Below are 18197 nucleotides of genomic sequence, written 5' to 3' on the forward strand. Positions count from 1 at the left end.
GCTCAGGAAAAGGAGAAACCCAGGTACCCTGATGGCCCAGTCAAGCAAAGTAAGCATACAGTGCAGGAGGTGATTTAAGAAGATAAATGATATGCTAGCCTTCCTATGAAGATTTGAATGCAGGAGCAGGGATGTCTTATGCTATCACACAGGACCTTGAATATCATGTGCAATTTTGGTCTCCTTATCTGAAGAAGAATGTCCCTATTAAGGAAGGGTAGGATCACCAAATCTATTTGAGGATTGACAATGGGACAATTGGGAATAGAGAGAAGGGTTCTCATTGAAACATTTAAAATCCTGAGTAGATGGCACACACAAGATACAAGAAAAATGTTTATGATAGTTATAAGGGTCAAAACCTGGGATACTGGATAAATTAGTTATACAAAGATGATGAGAAATTTCTTCAGCTGAAAATGACCATGATCAGTGGGTACGGGGAGAAAGGAAGAATAGTGAATTTGGTGATGGATGTTACATCAATGATGGAGCAGGGCCACTCCATCTTTTGTACATTCAGAATTAACCACTGCCACCGTACTCCCTGCCTACCATGGAGGATGGTTACCAGATCAGTACGTCAATACATATAGTAGGCCTGAGCACTCTCCAGGCTAACAGACTAACTGTGAGCATATTGTCTCAATGCTCCTGGCCAATTTAATTCTACCCACTTGATCTGATTGATTGCTAGCTCCTATAGTTGAAAGTATAAAGCAAAAATAGCATAATTTCTTTCTATAATCATTCTAGAAAAGTTCAGTGTGGCATGAGCACGTCTCCAGCTAACGTCTTTGAAACAGCTGCAGCAGAGATCAAAAAGGTCAGTTTCTCACTTGGAGCAAACAAGGAGGTTCAATGCATATTTCAGGTTTATTTACTCACCCTCAACTAGTTCATCAAGGTCCTTATTTATGGATCATTGAGATAAACTGAGAGCAGCTCTTATTTACTGATCTTGCCACATTCTGAATCAAACTAAATATTTGTCTTTGATTAGAGTTGCTTCTGTGATGCTCAGGGACGATTCATGCTGCATATCTTGAAAAATAAAAGTGGTATTGGTAATGATTGAAGAATAATGCACTGACATAAGTGAATAGTGTTTGCTTCCTGTGGTGAGAAGCTTTCTAATGTCCATTCATTTTTCTCCCTGAAGCAAATTCCATGACTGGTAATATCGAGCATATTATATTTTATAAGATGTTAATTTCTCTGGATGAGGAAAATATAAATAAATGATAGAACTTAAATAAAACTCTGGCCATTTTCATTGCTAGTAAAATTAGATTAGTTAATTATCCACCTTTAACATTGTATATTAAAAGTGGCTGTTTGGAGATACTGCAGGGAAATGGGCCTTTGGCCCATTGAGTATGCTCCGATCAACAAGCATCCAATTACAATAATCCTTCATTCTTCATACAACCTTATCAATTCCCTCCCCCCCCCCACCTCAAGATTCCACGACTCATTTACAACAAGGGCAACTTACACTTAGAGACCACTTTATTAGGTACACCTGCTCGTAAATGCAAATATCTGAACAGTCAATCATGTGGCAGCAACTCAATGCATAAGAGCATGCAGGCATGGACAAGAAGTTGAGTTGTTGTTCAGATAAACCATCAGAATGGGGAAGAAATGTGGTCTAAATGACTCGGACCATGGAATGTTTGTTGGTGCTAGACGGGGTGGTTTGAATACCTTGTAAACTGCTGATCTAGAATTTTCACACACAATAGTCACTCGCGTTTACAGAGAACAGTGTGATAAACAGAAGAAAAATCCAGTGAGCAGCAGCTCTCTTGTTGAAAATGTCTTGTTACTAAGAGAGATCAGAGGAGAATGGCCAGGCTGGATTGGACTGAAAGGAAGGCAACAGTAGCTCACATAACCATGTGTTACAACAGTGGTGTGCAGAAGAACATTTCTGAATGCACAACATGTGAAATCTCAGCGTGGATGGGCTACAGCAGGAGATCATCACAAAAATACACTCAGTGTCCACTTTATTAGGCACAAGAGTACTGAGAAGGTTTTGCTCAAATATTACAAACGTTGCTGTAAAATGATCTTTATAAATTAAATGTACATTAACTATCACGTTTGCTGAAGCTTTCTCCCACAAACAAATCATCATCCAACTTGATTGTTCAGCATGAATCTTAATAAAGGACACTAATTTGGATCATTTGCTTAATTTACTGTTTATCATCATTTTAAAACTATTTCCTTTGTATCAGTCAGCAGCTTATTATTCTAAACAGGAGAATTCTGCAGATGCTGGAAGTCCAAAGCAACATACTCAAAATGCAGGAGAAACGCAGCAGGTGAGGCAATGTCCATGTTTCAGGCCGAGACCCTTCTTCTCCCACCCAAACGGAATGTAGGAAATATTCTCTGTGATCTTTGGTCATGCTACGCAGTGCTCCAACACTAAAGCACACAGAGCAGTGATTTGATCCTTTAATTTTTCCTTTCAGACACTGGATTGACAATTTGTGTCCTCACAAACTCATCCAATTGAGATTGAATTCTCAGTGCATACAAAATATGGATAAACCTAGCCCGCTGTGGTGGACAGCACCAAAGAAAACTGTTGATATTCCTTTGCATCTTGGTAAGTCCCATCTCACTGTAAGACTGAGACAACACTGATGGTGGGTGTCATATCTTGTGAGCTTAGTCCATTGCTGGAATCCACATAAAGTGCAATAGCTCTGCTGGGATTCCTCACTATTATGCTGGGTATTTGCTGTACCATTTTTATCCCAGTGAAAAACAAATATAGGCTCAATATTAGCCATGATTGAATGGCAGAGCAGACTCGATGGGCCAAATGGTCTAATTCTGCTCTTATGTCTTATTCTCTTATATACTCATTCATTTTAATGGATCTCCTGGTTTGGAGATTAGCAAAAAAGAAGCAAGTTATTTCTTTGAACTTATTTTATTCTCATTAGTCACATATTTGTGTTTTAATAGTCTGTTATTTCTTTTAAATGTAACAAATTGCCTTTATAAATAACTTCAATAGTTTGAAATTCCTCTAAATGCGAGTGATGTTTTAGAAATATTACAAACTCTCACAGTTTTTATAGAAGGCACGATCATTTTTTGCCTAGCCTCTCATCAAAGGCTTTCAGCACCTACTAAGGACAGTGCCTCAGTGGCATAGCTTAAAAACTGATGCACTTCTGGATCTCACCTGGATGTAGCAGGTTACCTTGATCAGTGCTCTGGATGTGGCCTAGGTAAGCGTGGGTGGGTGGGAGATGCCAGAAGGCATTTAGCCAATCAGAAAGACATAGAAGGAGCAGCTGTCACAGAGGCATAATGTGTGATATTTATATAATTATTCTGCCAAACCTAAGAAGTATTTCCAAGAAGTTGACATATTCATAGAATATTTGGAGGCATTCAACAAGTCACACAATGACACCTGGATTATGCCTTCTAACCCAGAATAACTGAAACAACTTGAATTGTAAGCCATTTTTAGTAGGAGAGTGTATGAAATTAACCACTTAATAATGTACGTACTAACTCACTCTGCCAGAGAGTATTGAAAACAAACATGACTCTCTTTATCTTTGTGCTGATGCGCTATTCCAAGAAGACAAGAGAAAAAAGGTCTTAGACACATTTACATAAAATCGAAAATTTTCTCTAGTGGAAAGAATTACAAACTCTGGTTGTTCCGAGTGGTCATTTATCTTCATTGAGTTCAGTCTTGCTAAAAAAAAGCTTTCCATTTAGAGAAAAAGATGGATAAATTAGAGCAGGAGAAAAGGAGTAACATTATCAGCCACTGGACAAGGGAAAGTGGATAAAGGAGTTTGCACAAAAGAGTAAGATTTGAAAAAGATTCTGAAGTCAATATCACTAAACTAATTTTCAAGCCAGCTGTAATCTAATCTCACAAAAGTGTTGAAAATATTAATGTACCAAAGACAGCGAAATGAAAATTTATCTGTACATAGCTTTTTTTAACCTCTGGTTCCTCGGGGCAAAAGATAATAATTGCATTAAATATAATATTCCTCTATTTTGCATCACCGTATGAAAGATAGCTATGACAAATTTAATAGTTTGACTTCCACCAGATGGAGGAAGGGGAGGTTGCTTTCTGAGGAGAGATGAAGTATAGTGGAACTATCCTCTGCAATGAGAGGTTCTCTTATTAAACATACCAAGTTCTTATACAACTTGATAAGAATATTTTCCCCAAATGAGGGTGAATCTCGGAACTAAGGATTCAGCCTGTCAGGAACGGAAAAGCATCCAGTGGGGAGTAAATCCCTGTAATTCTGTATCCAAAGTGACAGTGGTAGCTTGGTTACTGACTATATTCATGGCAGAGATCGACAGATTGATATTTACTAATTCAAAAGATCAAGGAATATTGAGTTATTCTAAGAAAGTGTAACAAAGTAAAAAAAAAACAATGATCTTATGGAGACATGGAAACTGGAAAATAGGGATAGGGAGTTCATCCGTACAAGCTTGCTTCCTCAATTTGTGCTTTCTCATTCAATCTGGTTGATCGTCACTCCTGCTTTACCATGGCTAACTCAAATCTTCAGGGTGTGCTCCCTAGCTTTGGTGTTCACTATGATCGGGAACATGAATCCTTTATTTCGTTTGTCTGAGACTGCTAAAGTTTTATGCTTTTCTCCCCACTCACGTTTTTCTAAAATCTAGCAACTAATAGCACTGTAGCGATGTACTACATACAGAGCTAGAGACAACAGGCTCCAAGCTAGTCGTTTGGAGACTAGTTTATACAAACTTTGCGGTGCTGGCATTCAATCCCTAGCGCCCGCCCTATCTGGGCGGAAATTACATCAGAGGTGCATTACCAAAGTCTCTCCCCGCGCGCTGGCTATTTGTGAGCCGGTTCGCCTGCGCAGAAAGTGGGTCGCCACAGCACGATTGATTCAATCTCACTTCATGAATCAAATCTGACAGCACAGGAACCAGTCTGGTGAACCTTTACTTCCCTCCTCTATGGCAAGAATACCCCTCCTGAGGTAATGATCTGAGGGTCAAATGATCCTACCTAAGGGGGATGTTCATGCTATAGAGGAGGGAAGTAATTGCCTCATCTTGCTTCTATTTATTTTGTTTTGATTTTTTTGTTCACAACCTCATCCCCTTAAATCTAGTTGTCAGCTCCCAAATTAGGTTAAACCTGTTGAAATTTGGAGTAATTTTCATTTGATGCATATTAACCCTTTTCCTCTCAGATGAACCAATGTATAATGGCCAGTCTCTTTTGAGAGATAGCTAAATAAAACTGCACATCAGAGGACGTATAATGGCCTGGCATAGTATTTTGTAATGGCAGCTGCGTTAAATACAATTTAAATCACTGTAAACATTTTGCTAATTACACCTAAGTTCTGCTATTATAATGAGTAGAGTTTGTTTTGACCCCAGCAGTCAAATCTTATGTCTTGCAGCTAACTTCATCCAAAATAATTAACAAGTTATGTGCAAATAATACTTAAAAAAATCATCATCTGTTGATCAACACAAATCAGGTGGAAATTTATTGTAATAAATAGAAATCCATGACTTCTACAACACTAATTCACTAAACATGAAATCGGGTATGGTGTCTTTAATAATGATACGCTGTGGTCTCACTGTCAGTGTTCATTTCTTAAGCCTAGTAATCCTATCAACACTGTATCTTTTAATCAACATGGAAAATCATCCAGCAAAATAAAGCCTGACAGATTCATGTTACATTAGTCTAATTAAACCTGAACTATATATTATATGTATGAATATTCATTTGTGTATTACAATAAATCAGCATGATGTTAATGGTCTTAATTTTGCATAACAACTCAAATTAGTTTAATAAAAAAACACAATGATAATGAAAGAAACCAGTTTCAACTTAAGTGGAAAGACCACCTACTCTACTGCCTCATCAATTTGTAATACCACATTGCAACAAGTGACTAAATTCTACTGAGACAGGGAAGAAAATGAATTCTGCCCAAACTGTTCTAATAACGTGAACAGAGTGGAACTTGACAGGGGAAGTAGAATTAGTGCAGTGGAACTTAGCAGGGGAAAAGGAATTAATTAAATTGAAAGAAGCATAGAAGTTGATAGCTTTGCGTTTATACCAACTACAAGTGCTTTTAGGACACAATTAGGATGCCGGGCTTTGCTTATTCACATGATTTTCACTTCTTTTATGTTGTAGGCCCTCCTATTCCCATTTCCCACATCTCTACCAAGTCCTACTGTATAATGTAAGCGTGAAATTCTTTTGTTCACAAAGTTACAGGCTCCATTATGTTCTATGGCATGGAAGAGAGATGCATCTGAGGACCAAATTCTTAAGAGCAGTGATGGCAGAATGAGAGTGGAGAAGCTGGGAATCTGCAAAGGTAATAGCCTCCACTGTCAAAGGAAGATAATTTCCAGCTTTGTTAAGTATGGAAAGGCAGGGATTGTGCGCACAAAAACCCTGGCAGTGGGTCAAATCAACCTGGATGTGAAGATAATTAACACTTTGAGGGTTATGTAATCACCACTGCTGGCATTAATATTTTATTCCAGGTCCATTTGATTATTCACTTTAAATTACCCAGCTATCATTCTGGGATTTGAATAATACCCCAAATATCAGGTTTACTCATCCATTGACATAACTACAGCATTCCTCTAGTTGGAGCAAACAACGAGCAGATGCTGAAAATCTGAAACAAAAACAGAAAGTCCAAAACAACATCTATAAAAGGAGAAACCAAATCACTATTTCAATCCAATGGCCTAACATCAGAACTATTGACACTTGCTCTCTAACCTGCAGAGCCTCAGGCATTTTCTGCATTTGTTACAATACTATTGAACTTGACTCATTAAGCAGAATTAACACTCATAAAATGGTGACACCAAATGGTATAGAGTTTTTCCTCCTTATTTCTGTACTTATTTTTTAGACAGACTGCATGCAATCCTTTTGATTTGTGCTTTATATTGATTAGATAAATCAAGGAGCTCAGACAGAGAGGATTTTCGTCTTCTAATCTATGAAGATTTAAGTCTCCTAAACTGTTTCTGATTACACAGATCTCAGCTTAACTTAAGTTCCCGATAATCAATTATGGCACCCTATGCTTAATAAAACTAAAGGGCTAAAAGTTAACCATGTTTATCAACCTTCTGAATATGGAGATCACGTTGGCATTCTTCCAATCTATTGATAGGTTCCAGTGCAGCATGGCAGCTCATTAAGGTTTACATCACTTTACAAATTTCTTTGGAATCATCTCTGCATACTTTGGGATACACATGGTTTATGCTGGGTGAATTATTTGGCCAGAACTAATTCAGCTTGTCTAGTTTTCCATCTTATTAAAAGCAAATGAGTGGCATTATAGAGCAAATTCAACAAGTGTGTGAAGTGCTGGGGAGTGTGACAATCTACAATGGCTCCTATAAGAAGCACAAAGTATAATTTACATACATTATTCATAACCCTTGATGTTACTGGGGTGGATTCTACTCCAGCACAATAAATATGACAGGTGGCATATTTCAAATCAATGCTGTATGCCACACTAAAAACTTAGTAAGCTATCTTGCACAGTTCAATTTTTGGAGCCAAGCATATTTACATGCCCAGTTTTATATTCATAGCAAACATAATGATTGGGTACATCTACTTAATGAATAATATAATAATATGGCTATTGTGTCCCAAGCGAGATAGTCAGCCTTCTTAACTTAGTGTAATTATTGTTCCTAAAAAAGATACAATGCAGGTGCTGATGCACCATCAATAACTCTCTCTGAGACGTAAAGGCGAGATACTGGCTTTTATTGACTAGAAGAAGGAACGAGCAGTGGTTGACCACCATACTACATCCTGGAGACTGAGAGGCCGGGCTCAGGCCTCAACTGCCTTTATACAGGGGTCTGTGGGAGGAGCCACAGGAGCAGTCAGTAGGGGGTGTGTCCAGACAGGTGTATGTAGTTCACCACAGGTGCATAGTTACATTACTGAATTGCAAACTGTGTGGCGAATGGCTCAGGAGAAACTTCAACCCTGGACATATTATCTCAACTACAACTTACAAAACTGACTGCTTAGATGGCCATGACATTAGGACTGACTGCATAGGCTTGGATGGGTTGAATCCTGAGCAACTAGTGCCCAATAAAGGGAAAAAGACTCTAACTACTCCAGATTTGAATCTTTGTGAGGGTCACACTGGTTACTGCGCTGACAGGAAGTTAACAGTTTATTGGCTCATTTCTGTACTGTTACAGCTCAAACTCACTTTCATGACTTTGCTTGAATTAGCTATTGAAACTTTCCCTCCTACTATTTTCTGGAAATCCTACACCCTCAATAGTTGCATTTCTGCCAATTGATTAGTTAAAGTTGGATGAATTCAATTGTAATTAAAGATGCCACCCTGAGAAGGTTCTACAGTATAAAATGATGGAGGAACTCAGCAGGTCAGGCAGCTTCTATGGAGAGGAATAAGAAGTTGACGTTTTGGAGCTAGACCTCACACCAATGATAAATGAACGCTAAAAATGAAAGGAGGTTTTAATATTTCTGAGCTTCTTGTGTACTTATTGTTTGGACATGGCACTCACTTTTTGGCATGAAAGCACCTCTTCAGAGGATAATAGTCTCCTTGGAGATATATGGTGGTTACATGCTTCATTTCTTTCAAGCACCTGCATGGATACCACTACTCCATGGGAGCCAGGTATGCAATCCAAAGGGCGTGCAAATGGTGAAACATGAAGCTCATTTATATCACACATGGGAAAAGCTGCCAAGAAAGTTCAGATCTATGGCTGAAAGATGAAGAAGTCTGCCTTTAGCCTGTACAATATTCTGTCAGCTGACTTGGAGATGTAGATTCCTGTGAAGGTGATTCAGCTAGCTCCTCAGAATAGAAGTCAACATTATGAACATTTGCAGCTTTGGTAAAGTAGTGTAAAGTAGTTTTTATACTACTTTAGGCCTTGGATAACAATGAACTTACTTCCTAAATATTTTTAGTGGCACCATACCACATCAATTCCATAGAAAATATCATTTGATTTCAAAAGATCTGAAAGTCATCTTGCTTCCTGCTGGATCTAATGTTCCTAACAGGATGGCATGAACTCAGTGAGCTGTATGGTCTCCTGCTGTGGTTTAATGACTCAATATTGATGATGAGAGGAGGTCAGAATTAATGAAGAAATGTGAGCTTATGTCAACGATGTGTTCCTTAATGTACATGATGCAGGTTCTCAGGTACCCATGCATATCCCGTCAAAAGTGAGATACAGCCCAGCACACAAGATATATTTTCCCTATCAGATTCAGAAGTGACAACTTACTTGCTGAATACAGATTTGGGTTGCTACTCTGATGTTCAATAATTAATAGGTTGCTCCTCAAGAAGCTGCATTGATTCAAATCCGTCCAGTGCCCTTCCAGCCATATACAGTTCATTAGTCTTATAGTTCATTATGATCCCTGTTATTCGACTGCAAGTTGTTTATTCAAAAAGGAAGTACAAGGTTAGGTAAACTATTGGTGCTAATGCAGCTAGTTCCAAGCAATGCAAAATAGAAACATCGAGAAGCCTTGCATTTAGCAAGCTAACATATTTTAAAGGCTACGCCGTTCATGGAACTAAATTATAGAACATGGAACATTTCTGCACCGTACAAGCTCTTTGGCTCACAATGCTGTGCTGAACTTTTAACCTACTCTAAGGTCAATCCAAACCTTCTCTTCGACATAGCCTTCCATTTTCATTTCATCCATATGCCCATCTAAGAGTTTCTTTGATGCCTCTAATATATCTGCCTCTACCATCACCCCAGCAGGACGTTCCCCGCATCCACCACTCTCTTTGTACAAAACTTACCTACCACCCCCCCCAAACTGTTCTCTAATCATCTTTAAAATTATAAAATCATAAGACCAAAAGACAAACCACTATTAGGCCACACAGGCCATTAAGTCTGCTCTGCCATTCCATCGTAGCTGATTTACTATTCCCTTTTCCTCTCAACCCCACTCCCCTTCCTTCTCCCTGTAACCTTTGACATCCTGACTACTCAAGGACCTATCAACCACTGCTTTAAGTATGCCCAGTGACTTGGCCTCAATAGCGCTCTCTGGCAATGAATTCCACAGATTCAGCACACTCTGACAAGATAAATTCCTCCTCATCACTACTCCAAATGGATGCCTCTGTATTCTGAGGCTGTGCTCTATTGCCCTAGACTCACCCACTGTAGGAAGCATCCTCTACACATTCACTCTATCTAGGCCGGGGGTCGGCAACCCGCGGCTCCGGAGCCGCATGTGGCTCTTTTACGTCTGTGCTGTGGCTCCCTGTTGCTTTGGGAAATAATTGGTTGTGGCGACCCTTTTCCTGGCACATCCGAACCGACTCACAATTAGATAGCCTACGGGGGTTTGCGAGCACAGAGCTTTGGAGCCTCTGCGCCATGGGGGGCAGGTTGAGGGAGGCTTAAAAGTGAGGCTGAAGATTTCGAATAAAGTTTTTTCCTTCGACTGCAGTTACCGACTCCGTGTCGTAATTTTAGCGCTGCGTGTAGCACACCGCTACATGGTCAGTATTTAATTAAAATGTATTTTATGTTAGTTTGTTAGTTTTTGAAATGTAAATCTAAATTTGAAGATTATGGTGATCTTGTACAATCTAAATAAGACTTTGTGGCGACCCATTTCCTGACACATCCGAACCGGCTCACAATTAGCCAGCGTTCAGGCTAAGGGAGATAGCCTACGGGGGTTTGTGAGTACGTGTCTTTTGCAGCATCCGCGCCCATGGGGGGGCGGGTTGAGGGAGGCTTAAAAGCAAGGCTGTTTAGTTCAAATAAAGCTATCTTTGACTGCAGTTTACTGACTGCGTGTAGCACACCGCTACAACGTGTTTTTATCGCTGGCTGTCCAGAGGGGAGGTGCTGAAACGCTTTGTCGCGTGTCTGGAAGAAGTGAAAACTTTCCTGGGCAGCAAAGGGCTCACCTTTCCTGAGCTGGAACAGCCAGAGTGGCTGGAAAAGCTACACTTCATGGTAGACATGACAGCGCACCTGAACACGCTGAACACAGCTCTTCAGGGGTAAGGACGTACAGCCCTGCACATGTTGGAGGATGTTTTGGCATTCAAGCGCAAGTTGACAGTGCTTGCCAGAGATTTACAGAAAGGCACATTGTCTCACTTCCCCAATTTGAGAGAGTTCAAAAAAGGTCACGACATGATAAATTCGGAGTATTTACATTCTGCAATCATCGCAATGCAAACATCGTTTGGGAAACGCTTCTGCGAGTTCAGAGAGGAAAAAAAACACATTATCCTTCCCCGTCACTCCCCTAAGCATCGATCCATCCCTACTGAATACGACTGCATTGTCAGGTGTGAGTCAACCTGACCAAGTATGATAAATATTTTAATTGCCTATTATTTTACGTATATTCATATGTTTTCATTGTTCAGTGAAATAGTCCTTTTATTTTTCAGGTTGACAGCTGGCTGACGTTATTTTTGGTTTGCTGCTGGCGGCAAATTTAAGTTTGGCGTTTTTCATAAATACAAGAAGGACTCAAATAGACGTTGAGTATTTTACTTAAAAGTAACCTTCAACCCAACGTCTTTTTTTTCGGAGGTCAAAATGTTTTTGTTGCATGCAGAAATGTAATTTCGTTTTCTCTGCAGGAGTTCATCAATTTCATAAATGCAACACATTATAGTTTGTTTATACATAGCATAAAGGCAAAACAAAACGTTGTATGCAGTGTTATTTCATTTTAAATGTCAAACGGGTTTTGCGGCTCCCAGTGTTTTCTTTTCTGTGGGAAACGGGTCCAAGTGGCTCTTTCAGTGGTAAAGGTTGCTGACCCCTGATCTAGGCCTTTCAATATTCAATAGGTTTCAATGAGATCCCCTTTATTTTTTCTAAACTCCAGCGAGCACAGGCCCAGAACTATCAAATGCTCATCATGTGTACACCCTTTCATTCCCAGGATCACTCTCATGAGCCTCCTTTGGATTCTCTCCAACGCTAGAAGATCCTTTCATAGATAAGGGGCTCAAAAACTGCTCACGATATTCCAAGTGTGGCCTGAACAATGCCTTATATACCCTTGGCATTACATCTTTGTTGTCATATTCTAGTCCTCTTCAAATGAATTATAACATTGCATTTGCCTTCCTTACTGCCAACTCAGCCTGTAAATTAACCTTTATGTCCCTTCATATTAGCCATTTCCATCTGGGCAAATGTCTCAGGCTATCCACTCAATCTGTGCCTCTTATCATCTTGTATACCTTTATTAAGTTACTTGTCATTCTCCTTCACTGCAAAGAGAAAAGACCCAGCTTACACAACCTATCTTCATAAATGATATCCTCTAGTCCAGGCAGCATTCTGGTAAATCTCCTCTGCACCCTTTCTAAAGCTTCCACATCCTTCCTATAATGATGCAACAAGCCTAAAGAACAGAACAGGAATCTGTTGTTCTCATGTAACAGAGAAAAACTATGGATGCACCATCAATAACTCTCTCTGAGATGTAAAGGCGAGTTATCGGCTTTTATTGACTGGAAGAAGGAACAAGCTGTGGTTGACCACCATACTACATCCTGGAGACAGAGAGGCCGGGCTCAGGCCTCGATCGCCTTTATACAGGGGTCTGTGGTAGGAACCACAGGAGCAGTCAGCAGGGGGCGTGTCCAGACAGGTATATGTAGTTCACCACAACTATATATGGATGATTTGCAGAAAAGGATCTCCAAAACCCCAGTCAATAAAAGCTGCAAATACAAAATTTACTTAAAATTTGATTGCATCACTAAAGAACATCCTATATATTTTCTTTTGCTCTGCATCTCTAAAATGAATTTCTCTTGTTTATTTGTCAGGACAATTCATCAGTTATGATTTTAGAGTACATCAATCCTTTTAAAGTCATCCATTCTCCATTAGATTGCATAGGCCAATGGCAAATCTACAGAAGCATTAAAATGCGATTAGTCCCCTATTGATTTGAGATAGGCACAAGATTCATGAGAGGATGCAGAGTAGAGCTTGCAAAGAAGATTGGTAAGAATAAGAGAAGCTACATTCTTTTTTAATTGATTTTTGTTGAAAGTTTTAATCATTTAAGTGTCAAGATTGGGAGATTTTTCAGTTACTTGATTTTTTTTCATTGTTTGATTGCTTTTTAGTGGTTCAGGGGATTTCAAGAGCATTCGAAGATCTCAAATGAGAAAATGGAGTTTTACTGGTCATCGACTTTCTACAGCTGTTTGTGGCTGACACTTGCTCTGGCCCACCGATGTGACTTCATTACATTGTACAGAAGCATGCCACGATGCAGACACTCACCATTTTGCTTATAACATATACTTTTTAAAAGTTCACATGGCTGCTTTCACAGTCATGTTTTTATTGTGTATCAGACTAGTGAGAGAGGGCAGTGTGCAATTCTCAGCAAGTTCCAGGCATCTCAAGTGCACAAACTTTTGAAAGAGACATAGAACTCCAGTCTGTGTGCATTCCTCTGTGGCTGGTTTCCATCATGGTCATTATGGTCTTCCCTTCTTTTTGGGACCTCCTGGCCCAAAGAATTTCTGTTGCTATCTATGACGATACAATAGACAATAGACAATAGGTGCAGAAGTAGACCATTCGGCCCCTCGAGTCTGCACCGCCATTCTGAGATCATGGCTGATCATTCACTATCAATACCCAGTCCCTGCCTTGTCCCCATATCCCTTGATTCCCCTATCCATCAGATATCTATCTAGCTCCTTCTTGAAAGCATCCAGAGAATTGGCCTCCACCGTCTTCCGAAGTAGTGCATTCCACACCTGCACAACTCTCTGGGAGAAGAAGCTCTTCCTCAACTCTGTTTTAAATAACTGACCTCTTATTCTCAATCCATGCCCTCTGGTACTGGACTCTCCCAACATCTGGAACATATTTCCTGCCTCAATTCTATCAAATCCTTTAATTATCTTAAACGTTTCAATCAGATCCCCTCTCAATCTCCTCAATTCCAGCGTGTACAAGCCCAATCTCTCCAATCTCTCTGCGTAAGACAGCCCTGCCATCCCAGGAATCAACCTAGTGAATCTACGCTGCACTTCCTCAACTGCCAGAATGTCCTTCCTTAAACCTGGAGACCAGAACTGCACACAATATTCCAGATGTGGTCTCACCAGGGCCCTGTACAAATGCAAAAGGACATCCTTGCTCTTGTATTCAATTCCCCTTGTAACAAAGGCCAACATTCCATTTGCCCTCTTCACTGCCTGTTGCACTTGCTCATTCACCTTCATTGACTGGTGAACTAGGACTCCTAGGTCTCTTTGCATTTCTCCCTTACCTAACTCTACACCGTTCAGACAATACTCTGCCCTCTTGTTCCTGCTTCCAAAGTGGATAACTTCACATTTATTCACATTGAATGACATCTGCCAAGTATCTGCCCACTCACCCAGCCTATCCAAGTCTCCCTGTATTCTCCTAACGTCCTCTTCGCATGTCACACTGCCACCCAGTTTAGTATCGTCAGCAAACTTGCTGATATAGTTTTCAATGCCCTCATCTAAATCATTGACATAAATCGTAAAGAGCTGTGGTCCCAATACAGAGCCCTGTGGTACTCCATTAGTCACCTCCAGCCAGTCCGAGAAACACCCATTCACTGCTACCCTTTGCTTTCTATCTGCCAACCAGTTTTCTATCCATGTTGAAACCCTGCCCCCAATGCCATGAGCTCTGATTTTACTCACCAATCTCCTATGTGGCACCTTATCGAATGCCTTCTGAAAATCTAGGTATACAACATCCACTGGCTTACCCTCGTCTAACATCCTTGTTACACCCTCAAAAAACTCCAACAGATTAGTCAAGCATGATTTGCCCTTGGTAAAATACGTTTATGATTCTGCAGATAATGATGGGGAGCTGCCAAAACTATCTTCTTTAGTCTCCCTAACACTTGTACTCCAGTCTCACATTCCAAATTACCCTACTTTCATAAATGTATTTTACATATTAGTGGCCATTCTACATGCTCCCTCATATATTAAGCCTTTTAATTAAAAATATTTTTGCCTGTATTTGCTTATTAGCCTTCCCATAAGGTAAATCATCCCATAACAATTAAACCAAGCAAAATCTTCTGGAAATTGCTCCTCTTTTCCACTGCCTTTAACCTAACCACATACTGTAAGTATAAATTATTTCAACTGGGCTTTGGTTGCATTTCCCAGACCTGCAATGCTCAAACTTCTGAAGACACTGGATTAAACTATTAGTTCATGGGTTTTATTATCACCTTTCATGAGACCTTAACTGTGTTCATGGTGGTAGATAACTTACCAACACTTCCCATGCTTCCAGCTCAACATCCAGCAAAAGTCGTCATACTCTACTCGAATATCACTATTCTTCTCAGATCTGTATCCTCACCTGGTACCTTGGCCAACTTGTTCACCCCTGGGGACTTTCATGCTCATTTGTTAAGCAGGATATAAGCTTGAGCCTGTTCATATCTCTCCAAGTTCACCAAACATTTGCCACATTGACTGCCTGCTATCATCAGAGTTTAACTTAGAAAAAGCTGTTCACTGTTTTATGTCTGGAACTACCATTCCATTTCTTGCTCAAGCAGTAGCAGCTCAAATTTGACATCAATTTAAAGTCTGAAACTGCCTCAGTATCACTGCTTGCAAAGCCAAACAGCAGAATATCCTTTAATTAAAGATCTAAATTTTCAGTACACAAATACAATATTGTACCAACATTAAGAGGTGGAGCACTGAGTTCTTAAAGGTGCTTTTACTTTATTACAAACTTCAAAGTCCACTTGCAATAAAGTATCTGAAAATATGTGTAAACATGATTTTGTAGCGGTGTGCTACATGCAGCGCTAAAATTACGACACGGAGTCAGTAACTGCAGTCGAAGGAAAAAACTTTATTCGAAATCCTCAGCCTCACTTTAAAGCCTCCCTCAACCTGCCCCCCGTGGCGCAGAGGCTCCAAAGCTCTGTGCTCGCAAACCCCCGTAGGCTATCTAATTGTGAGCCGGTTCGGATGTGCCAGGAAATGGGTCGCCACAATTTGACTTTATTATATATGATTTAACATTATTATAGCAGGTTACACTTAATAACTTTAGCCTTTATAATATTTGATTTTAGAGTTTAATTTCTGATACACTATGAGTTCCATTTCCTTTCTCTCTTTTCTCTGTCTCTGTTTACACATATTCTAAACTTTTTTCTTCTTTTTTGATATTAATCAGCTTGACAAGTGTAAGAAGTACTTCATTGGTGCTAGTTTGTTAGTACTAGCACCTTCACTGGATTCACAGTCAATTTAATTAAAAATGTAACAGATTACAAGACTGCTAAAAAGGTTGCTGAAAAAAATCAATCAGACTTTGATGGTGTTTGCAATGTGTTACAATTCAATCTGCAAGCTGCTTCCACACATCAGCTTGGGAGCTAAAACTGCACAGTGATGAAAATGTGAATATTGCGTGATTGTGTTAATTCAGACTATGAACCATGCAGTATCACCAATAATAAATCAGAAAATCCACAGTCAAAGCCATTAACCACCAGGTGCAAGTTCAACAACTCTATTAAATATTGTATATATATATTTTTAAGTATTTTATTGCAAGTAGGCATAACTTTTCTCCAGCTATCTTTGTTGCAAAATGCCAATGGATAATCTCTGTTTATGTTTTGTATCTATTGGTCCTTGAATCTATTGATCAAACTGCACGTGTTGGTTCAGTCTCAGAATAAGACAAAGAAATATAAGGAGTATCTGACTTAGAGCAAATGTTAAACCTGGAACAGAAGCTGCAAGAATCCACAGGTCAAACAGCATCTGTGGAGGCAAAAGAATTGAATTGACATTTCGGGTCAAGATCCTGCATCAGGATCCTGATGGTGGGTTGTGACCCGAAACATCAGATTATTATTCTAGTTTCTGCTACCTGTGACCTCTTTGGTTCACTGTTAAAGCTACAAGCTGACTGTTTAGTATAGAACAAAAAATACTCTACTTATGGACCACAGATGGTGGTTCTATCATGCACTAATAGTCTACTGAAAATTTGTAAAAATATCTTTCACCTCCCACCAGTCACAATCCTGCATCCATCCAACCTATCAACTTTGGTCAGCTTGTACAGTTACAACAGGAAAACACCCTCTGTCTATTAATTATAGTCTTGGAAATCTAAAGTTGAACTAAATGACCACTATTGCTGTCAAACAGCATTCATGTTTATTCAGCTTCATGAGACAGACTGCACTTTGAATAACATATTTTGCATCTTTTAAATTCAATTAGGATCCTTTTCAAAATTATGCTCAAATTCAAAATGGCATTAATCAAAACTACTGTATATTTCATTGAATGCAAATATTCTTCGTGCTTGAAATGAAGAGAGCTGCTTATGAGTGAAAGGGTTAAAAGAAGATAACACCTACCAGCCTAAAGAAAGAAGTGAACCTTGCCTCTCTGCTAAATATGAACACTTCCAACCTATTAAGCAGTTAGTGTCAAAAGAAATTCTGTAGCTTTGCCAATGTATCAATAACCGTAGCCCTTACTAATCACCTTCACCAAACGATATTCTCTATTGAATGATCTGGGCTACATGAAAACAGTCAAAAGCTGAATGATTTATTGTCACCTGAATTTCATTTAATCTGATTATTATATGGAACTATTTCAAAATGTAATTAAAGTTATATACTTAACTAACTGCTTACCTAATAAGAGCACTGGCCTTTTCTGTCAGCTTGTTCAGGACATAGTATACACCACAGAGACTGATCCAGTTTGTGGCAAAGCCTAACACCTGTATTCAACCCTTGATCATTTTGCCAGGGATTATACTTCAACAGTGAGGAATCCAAACTGTTTTTTTTTCCCTAAAACCAGCTTTAAATTACCAAAAAGAACTGACCATAGGATATAGAAGCAGACATAGGCCATTCAGCCCATTGAGTCTGCTCTGCTATTCAATCATGGGCTGATTCAATTTTTCCAGTCAACCCCACTCCCCTGCCTTCTCCCCATACCCTTTGATGCCCTGGGTAATCAAGGACCTATCTATCTCTGCCTTAAGTACAC

The 18197-nt window shown here is 39.5% G+C and overlaps 1 protein-coding gene and 1 long non-coding RNA gene across 5 annotated transcripts in view; one reads left to right on the forward strand and one right to left on the reverse strand.

The window, feature by feature from the left end:
• Positions 1-18197, reverse strand: part of fhit (fragile histidine triad diadenosine triphosphatase) — a 942594-nt gene that overhangs the window by 74889 nt on the left and 849508 nt on the right. The window lies entirely within an intron of this gene.
• Positions 727-12186, forward strand: LOC132377834 (uncharacterized). The gene is made up of 4 exons (XR_009506789.1): positions 727-2336; positions 2490-2626; positions 6311-6419; positions 11547-12186. It is a non-coding gene; the product is annotated as an uncharacterized LOC132377834 (long non-coding RNA).

This window comes from Hypanus sabinus, chromosome 19, assembly GCF_030144855.1.
Source record: "Hypanus sabinus isolate sHypSab1 chromosome 19, sHypSab1.hap1, whole genome shotgun sequence".
Classification (NCBI taxonomy): Eukaryota; Metazoa; Chordata; class Chondrichthyes; order Myliobatiformes; family Dasyatidae; genus Hypanus; species Hypanus sabinus.